Here is a 6,762-nt window from a genome sequence, read left to right as displayed (position 1 = left end):
TGTGGCGGGCGCCTGTGGTCCCAGCTACTTGGGAGGCTGAGGCAGGAGACTTGCTTGAGCCCAGGAGTTGGAGGTTGCTGTGAGCTGAAATGCCACGGCACTCTACCCAGGAGGACAGCTTGAGGCTCCTGTCTCAAAAAAAAAAGAAAAGAAAACCAGCTGGAGCTGGCCGGCCACAGCCAGACGGCCGCGTGAGTCCCCGCCCAAGGCTCCGGGGCACCCGGGTCTGGCAGCTAGGACGCCCCAGAGCCAAGAAGGGTGGGGCCGGCTGTCTAGGCCGCGCCTGTACCTTTGGAGCCCGCAGGGGTCTGTGCGCAGGAAAGGGACGGTGCTTGCGGGGACTGGCAGGATGGTGTGCCATAGGGTCTCGCTAAGTTTCTCATTAACCAGTGTGTGGTCGTAGAGCACGGGGTCCTCGCTGTCCGGGGTCAGAAGACGCGCCCTCCGCTCTGGGTGGATGGGGGTGTCGGGCTCCAGGGTGCCATCCAGCTGCGTATTTCCCTTCCGGCCTCAGTTTCCCCACCGATAAAGCAGTGTGGGGCGGTCTCGGACGGCTTCTGGGAGCCCTGATCTCCGACGTCGGTGCAGATACCCACAGCCCCTAAACCCAGAGGGCTGGGCGGGACCTGGACTTAGCGACCGCCGCCCCTGGTCCCCGCCCCCGGTCCCTGAGGGGCTGAGGCCCGGAGGCCCCGCCCCCCGCCCACGAGGAAGTGGCTGCGGCGCTTTGCCAAGCACAGAGCCGGTTAGTCGCGTCGACTGCCCAGAGTCCGCGGCCGAAGATCTTGCAGGTAAGGGGGCTGGAGCCACCTGGAAGTGAGAGGCGCGGATGGACGCCCGGAGGTGGGGGCCACGCTGCTATGTGAGGCGCTGCCCGATATTAAGGGAGTCCAGGACAGGGAAGAGAAAGGGCAAGGGGGGGGTGGTCCTTGGGAAGGGAGGAGGTCCTGAGCCGGGAGAACGTCCCGGGGAGAGAGGAGGGCAAGGGTGCCGCTGCGGAGCCAAGCGAGCGGAACGTTGCTCCCGGCACCCGCGCCCTCGGGGCGGCCCTGGTCCGGCCCCCCCGGTGTGTCGGCCTCCCGCCTCTCGGGCCCCACTCCCCGCCCCCCCCAGCGACTCCGGTATCGCTCCGTTACTTTGGGCCGGCGAGGCCCCACGCCCAGTCACTTCCCCTCCATCCTCAAGCCTTCCGGGTTGCAGCAGTCGGGAAATGAGCTGGCGTGCTCGCCCTGCCCACCCCCCACCCCCCGCCTCGGGCTACCGCAGCACGCCCTGGGGCGCCTCGAGGGTCCCGCAAGAGGTGGGCTGGGCGCGGGTCCTGAAGCAGAGCGCGCCCCTCTGAGCTCCGGGTCTCCCTGCCGGGAGCAGTCCCTACTACCCAGCGGCGCGGGAAGGGCAGCCCGGCCGCCCACAGCCGGGCGGGGCCACGGGCAGTGACGGGATCCTTAACCTGAAGCCTCGGGGGTGGCCGAGCGCCCTCCCTCTGCCACCCAGGAGGTGCAGCTCTTGAGGCTAAGCGCACCTCTAAGGTGTCAGAGGCCTGGGTAAGAGTACAAACTTCTTCCTTCACTGTCTCATGACCTTGGCAAGCCACTTAGCACCACTGCCCTCAATTTTCCTTATCTGGAAAATGGAAATCTTTCAAATAGGCTTCAATGTAACAACATAAGACAGGGAGCCAGGCACAGGCAGACGACATGTGTGGTGCCCTTGTTGCTGGCATCATAAGCCCTGTCCACCTTGATCATTGGGTCTGCTTAGGTGAACCTGACCTCTTGTCTGCCAGGATTTGGGGTCAGAGTCCCAAGCTGTGCCATATGGAGCTATGTGACTTTGAGTAAATCATTGCTTTTTTGAGCCTCAGTTTCCTCAGATGCAACCTGAAGTTTAAAAAACAAGCAAAAAACTCCTCAATTTTGCTTCAGGGAGTAAAAGAGAATTTATGGGAAAGTTAGGGGTAAGCACAAGTCCCTGACAGATGTCAGTAACAGTGTGTTTGTACATAATCCATCAACAGGTTGTTTCTAGTAATTAGCCTCTTAACATGTTAATATCACAGTTTACTTTTAACATATTTGTAGTCATCTGGATTTTTCCACCCTGTCACTGTTTTAAAGAGGGTTATTATGAACATGTTTGCTTAAAAAGTCTGGCAATTTTGTTATTACCGGAATGGATGTATGTGACCAAAGAGTGTTATTTATTTTTGAGACAACCTCACTTCATTCCCCAGGCTAGAGTGCCATGGTATTAGCCTAGCTCACAGCAACTTTAAACTCCTGGGTTCAGGCTCGTGTCTGTGACTCAAGTGGCTAAAGCACCAGCCACGTGCACCCAAGGTGGCAGGTTCGAATCCAGCCCCGGCCTGCCAAACAATGACGGCTGCAACCAAAAAATAGCTGGTGGTTGTGGCGGGTGCCTGTGGTCCCAGCTACTCAGGAGGCTGAGGCAGGAGACTCGCTTGAGCCCAGGAGTTGGAGGTTGCTGTGAGCTGTGATGTCACCGCACTCTACCCAGGGGGACAGCTTGAGGCTCCTGTCTCAAAAAAAAAACAAAAAAAACAAAAAAACTCCTGGGTTCAAGCAGTCTTTCTGCCTCAGTGTCTTGATTAGCTGAGACTATAGGCACCTGCTTAATGCCTAGCTTCTTTTTCTGTTTTCAGATGGGGCTTTTGCTCAGGCTGGTCTTGAACTTGTGAGCTCAAGTGATCCTCTTGCGTTGGCCTCCTAGAGTGCTAGGATTACAGGAATGAATTACCTAACCAGGCCCAAAGAGTATTCATTTTTAAGTTCTATTAGGGTTTTTTTGTTTGTTTGTTTTTATTTGTCTTGTTTTGTTTTTGAGACAGTCTCTCTTTCTTGCCATCAGTGGACTGCTGTGGCATCATAGCTCAGAGCAACCTCAAACTTGGGCTCAAGTGACTCTCTTGCCTCAGCTTCCCAAGTAGCTGGGACTACAGGTGTCCACTACAACACCTGCCTATTTTTTAGAAATAGGGTCTTGTACTCCAAGTCCTCAGGCTGGACTTGAACTCTTTTTTTGGTTGTTGTTGTTTTTGAGATAGAGTCTCACTATGTTGCCCTCTGTAGAGTGCTGTGGCATCACAGCTCACAGCATCCTTAAACTCTTGGGCTTAAGCGATTCTCTTGCCATAGCCTCCCAAGTAGCTGGGAATACAGGCTCCCTCCACAACGCCCGGCTATTTTGTTGTTGTTAGTTATTTAGCTGGCCTGGGCCAGATTCAGACCCGCCAGCCTGGGGGTATGTGGCCAGTGCTCTACCCACTGAGCTACAGGCACTGCCCTGGTCTTAAACTCTTAAGCTCAAGCAATCCACCCATCTCATCCCCTAGATTGCTGGCATTACAGATGTGAACCACCATCCCCAGCTAAATTCCTGTTAATGTTATTCTGCTCTATTTGTCTCTACCCAGTTGAATTCAGTGCTCTTCAGAATGGTTGAACCAATTACCAACTAATGACAATTTCTCTACAGCCCTGACAGCACTGGTATTATGTGTTTGGGGGTTTTGTTTGAATTGCTTTCACTGGTGCTTTATGGCACCTTAGGATCATTTTGTGTTTCTTGAGTTGACTTTGCCTGGTTTGTAAGACCAAGCACAGAGGTGGGGAGGAGGGGATTGGGGGAGGCAAAGGCTGCTCCACATGACAGGAAGTTGAGTAAATGCTTTGCACCCAAGCAAAATGGCTCGCTGGCTGGTTCCTCAGAGGAGTGTCTGAGCTGGGTGGGGACTTCCCAGAGTGCCTGTAGAGCCAAGATCCTTAGACCCAGCAGCTCCTGCTTGGTTTAGCCTCAAATGTAGCCAAACCTCTCAGAGAAACCTGGCACAGCCAGGCAAGAAAGGACTTAAAGACTATGCCAGCCCCAGCCCCACCCTTTTCTGGATAAAAATATGAGAGTATTTTTTTTTTTTTTTTTGAGACGGAGCCTCAAGCTATCCCCCTGGGTAGAGTGCCATGGCATCACAGCTCATAGCAACCTCCAACTTCTGGGCTCAAGCGAGTCTCCTGCCTCAGCCTCCCAAGTAGCTGGGACCACAGGTGCCTGCCACAACGCCCAGCCATTTTTTAGTTGCAACCATGATTGTTGTTTGGCGGGCCCGGGCTGGGGATTCGAACCCGCCACCTTAGGTGTATGTGGCTGGCGCCTTAGCCGCTTGAGCCACAGGCACCGAGCCAAAATATGAGAGTTTTGAGTGAGGGCACCCACAACCTGGAGGGATCCAGAATTTAAACCTTGCGATATAAGGAAGGGAGCATTTGAGGCCCCAAACCCTGAAGAGTGTCCTCGCTAGCTGGGCAGGCTGAGGTTTTAGAGGGGAGCCATACTCTCCACTCTGTGAATCCACAGAGAGGACTTTCTAGGTTGGATGTTTCCAAGCTTTTCTGGTTATGAACCTATACTCAAATCTTTATAAATGCATCCATGCGTCAATAAAGTAATATAGCATATTCCTGAAAAACCATCCCTCAAGACCAACATGAAAAAAAGAACGTAATTCATTCCTTTACCCACATTCAGGAAATATGTGTCCAGGGCTGGGCAGGGTGGCTCACGCCTATAATCCTAGCACTCTGGAGGCCGAGGCTAGCGGATCACCTGAGCTCACGAGTTTGAGACCAGCCTGAGCCACAGTGAGACCTTCGCTCGTCTCTAAAAATAGCTGGGTGTTGTCTCAGGCGCCTGTAGTCCCAGCTACTTGGGAGGCTGAAGCAAGAGAATTGCTCTATCCCAAGAGTTTGAGATTGCTGTGATGCAGTGGCACTTTACCGAGGTTGACAAAGTGAAACTCTTGTATCAAAAAAGAAAAAAAGAAATATGTGTCCAGTGTTTACCATGTGCCAAACACCCTAATCAGTGCCCGGGATAAATAAGTGAGCAAAACAAATACCGGTGCCCTCATGGAGCATCTCTTCCAGTGTACAAAAAGAATAAATATTTCTACACCAGAAAATACACTCCTCCTTGGAGACCCAAACCTCAGTCTGCCTGCAGGGCATTCTGAAGGAAACTGTAGCCTCTGGCTCCTCCCTCCCAACCCCACCCAGCCCCAGAGCCTTATATATAGGGAGCCACGTAGCTGGTAAGAGACTTGGAGCTAGCCTTGGGGAGTCTTTGGAGAGGGGCTTGGCTCACACACCCCTGTGCCTATCAGCAACTCGTCCCAGTGCTATCTCCAGGGCCCCTCTTGTTGCTCAGTAGTCAAATAGGCATATGGTGCTAGTTCACAGTGCCACAGTGATGAGTGGGTGGGGTGTTCCAATTGCCTGCTTGCCTGCCTGTGCCTCCACTAGGAGCCACTGCTGAGGCCTTATATTGTCCTCCACACACAGAGTTGAAGAGGCCCCAGTTGCATTTTCCTTGTGATGATTTTCCAGCAGAGTGGTTGGCAGGCAGCAGTGGGCATTTCCCACCCCACCCGTTTGGTAGGTTAGTGGTTTTCCTGGGAATGATTAAGTCAAAGTTCCCAGTCATAATCCCTCAGCCAGGAGGCTGGAACCCTAAGGCCACATTGGCAAGAGAAACTGCTCCCTGCTCTGGGCTCCCACTTCCTCATCTGTAAGACATGGGGTTGGGGAGTTGTTGCTGAGGCCCTACTGGTTGCAATTGCTTTGCAGAAGTTATAAAAAGGAGGAAGTAAGTCTTCCTTGCTTCCAGACCATTTGTCCCCTTCCTTCACCCATTTAGGTTGTTGGTTCAGTGGACTAGAAAGTATTTCTGTTTGAATTCATGCTAAAGTATGATTGGCTGATAGGTAAGGTTTGGACATCCCTCCCATGCCTCTGACACTCAGCCTATGGCCATCTCTACCAGCCTGTCCCCTCCCACTTGAGAACCTTTGGGTCCCAGAAACTGGTCAGTGCTCCTCAAGTCCTCTTGGTTGCATTATCCAGTGGTACATGTGGGGGTTGCTGTCCTCAGCAGAGCCAGCTGCTCCTTCACAGGCAGAGCACACAGTAGGCCTGTGACAGGTGATGCTGGGTAGTTGGGTTCTGTGTATCAGCTCAGGGCCTCTAGGCTCCTGGGGGAGTCTGTTGGCTGCAGCTCCAGGGCTCTTTCCCTCTGGGCCATCTGGGTTTTATAAAAAGAAGAGTAGTTGGCCTTAGGTGGAATCTCATCCTGAGGCCAGTCAGAGCCTGGCTGGGAGTTGGAAATGGGTTTCTGGCCTTAGCCCTGCCCCTATCCCACTAGTGACCTTGCACTATGGAGGAGAACAGATGAGCATAGTGTATTAGTCAGATAGGCCTCGAACTTCCTTCTGATGAGTACTGGCATCCGGTGTGGGCAGTCTGGGGGCTCCGGAAGCACTTGAGGAAATCTCCAGCAGGGCTCCTGCCCTGGCTAAGGGCCCCTGAAGTGGTGCTTCTGGGGCTTTAGATAAAGAGGCCTTATAAGGGAAGAATGGCTGGGAGCAGCCTTGTTGGGTGCTCTCGCTCTGAGTATGGCTGCATTTGCATGCAAAATGTGTGTGTACAAGGTGAGTCTGGCTGCCTGGGTCCACTTAGAAGCAAGTATTGCACTTTATAAGCAAGACTCACTGGGGCCTTGTTCTAAGCCTGGGGGAAACACATGAAGTCTCTGTTCTATGCTTATGTGATCCTTTTTTTTTTTTGAGACAGAGCTTCAAGCTATCCCCCTGGGTAGATTGCTATGGCATCACAGCTCACAGCAACCTCCAACTCCTGGGCTCAAGCAAGTCTCCTGCCTCAGCCTCCCAAGTAGCTGGGACCACAGGCGCCT

At 53.3% G+C, this 6,762-nt stretch overlaps 1 protein-coding gene across 1 annotated transcript in view; it reads left to right on the top strand.

Moving 5' to 3' along the window:
- Positions 1–714: 714 nt before the first annotated feature.
- The window catches only part of ARPC1B (actin related protein 2/3 complex subunit 1B), a 14,707-nt gene continuing 8,659 nt past the window's right edge, over positions 715–6,762 (top strand). The window contains exon 1 of the mRNA XM_012810810.2: positions 715–791. The gene's annotated coding sequence lies outside the window, so the exon portion shown is untranslated. The remainder of the gene's footprint in view (positions 792–6,762) is intronic.

This window comes from Otolemur garnettii, unplaced genomic scaffold (genome assembly GCF_000181295.1).
Source record: "Otolemur garnettii isolate 467f Iridium unplaced genomic scaffold, OtoGar3 scaffold00142, whole genome shotgun sequence".
Taxonomy (NCBI): Eukaryota; Metazoa; Chordata; class Mammalia; order Primates; family Galagidae; genus Otolemur; species Otolemur garnettii.
The sequence above is the reverse complement of the archived record's forward strand: the minus strand, read 5'-3'. Positions and strand labels throughout refer to the sequence as shown.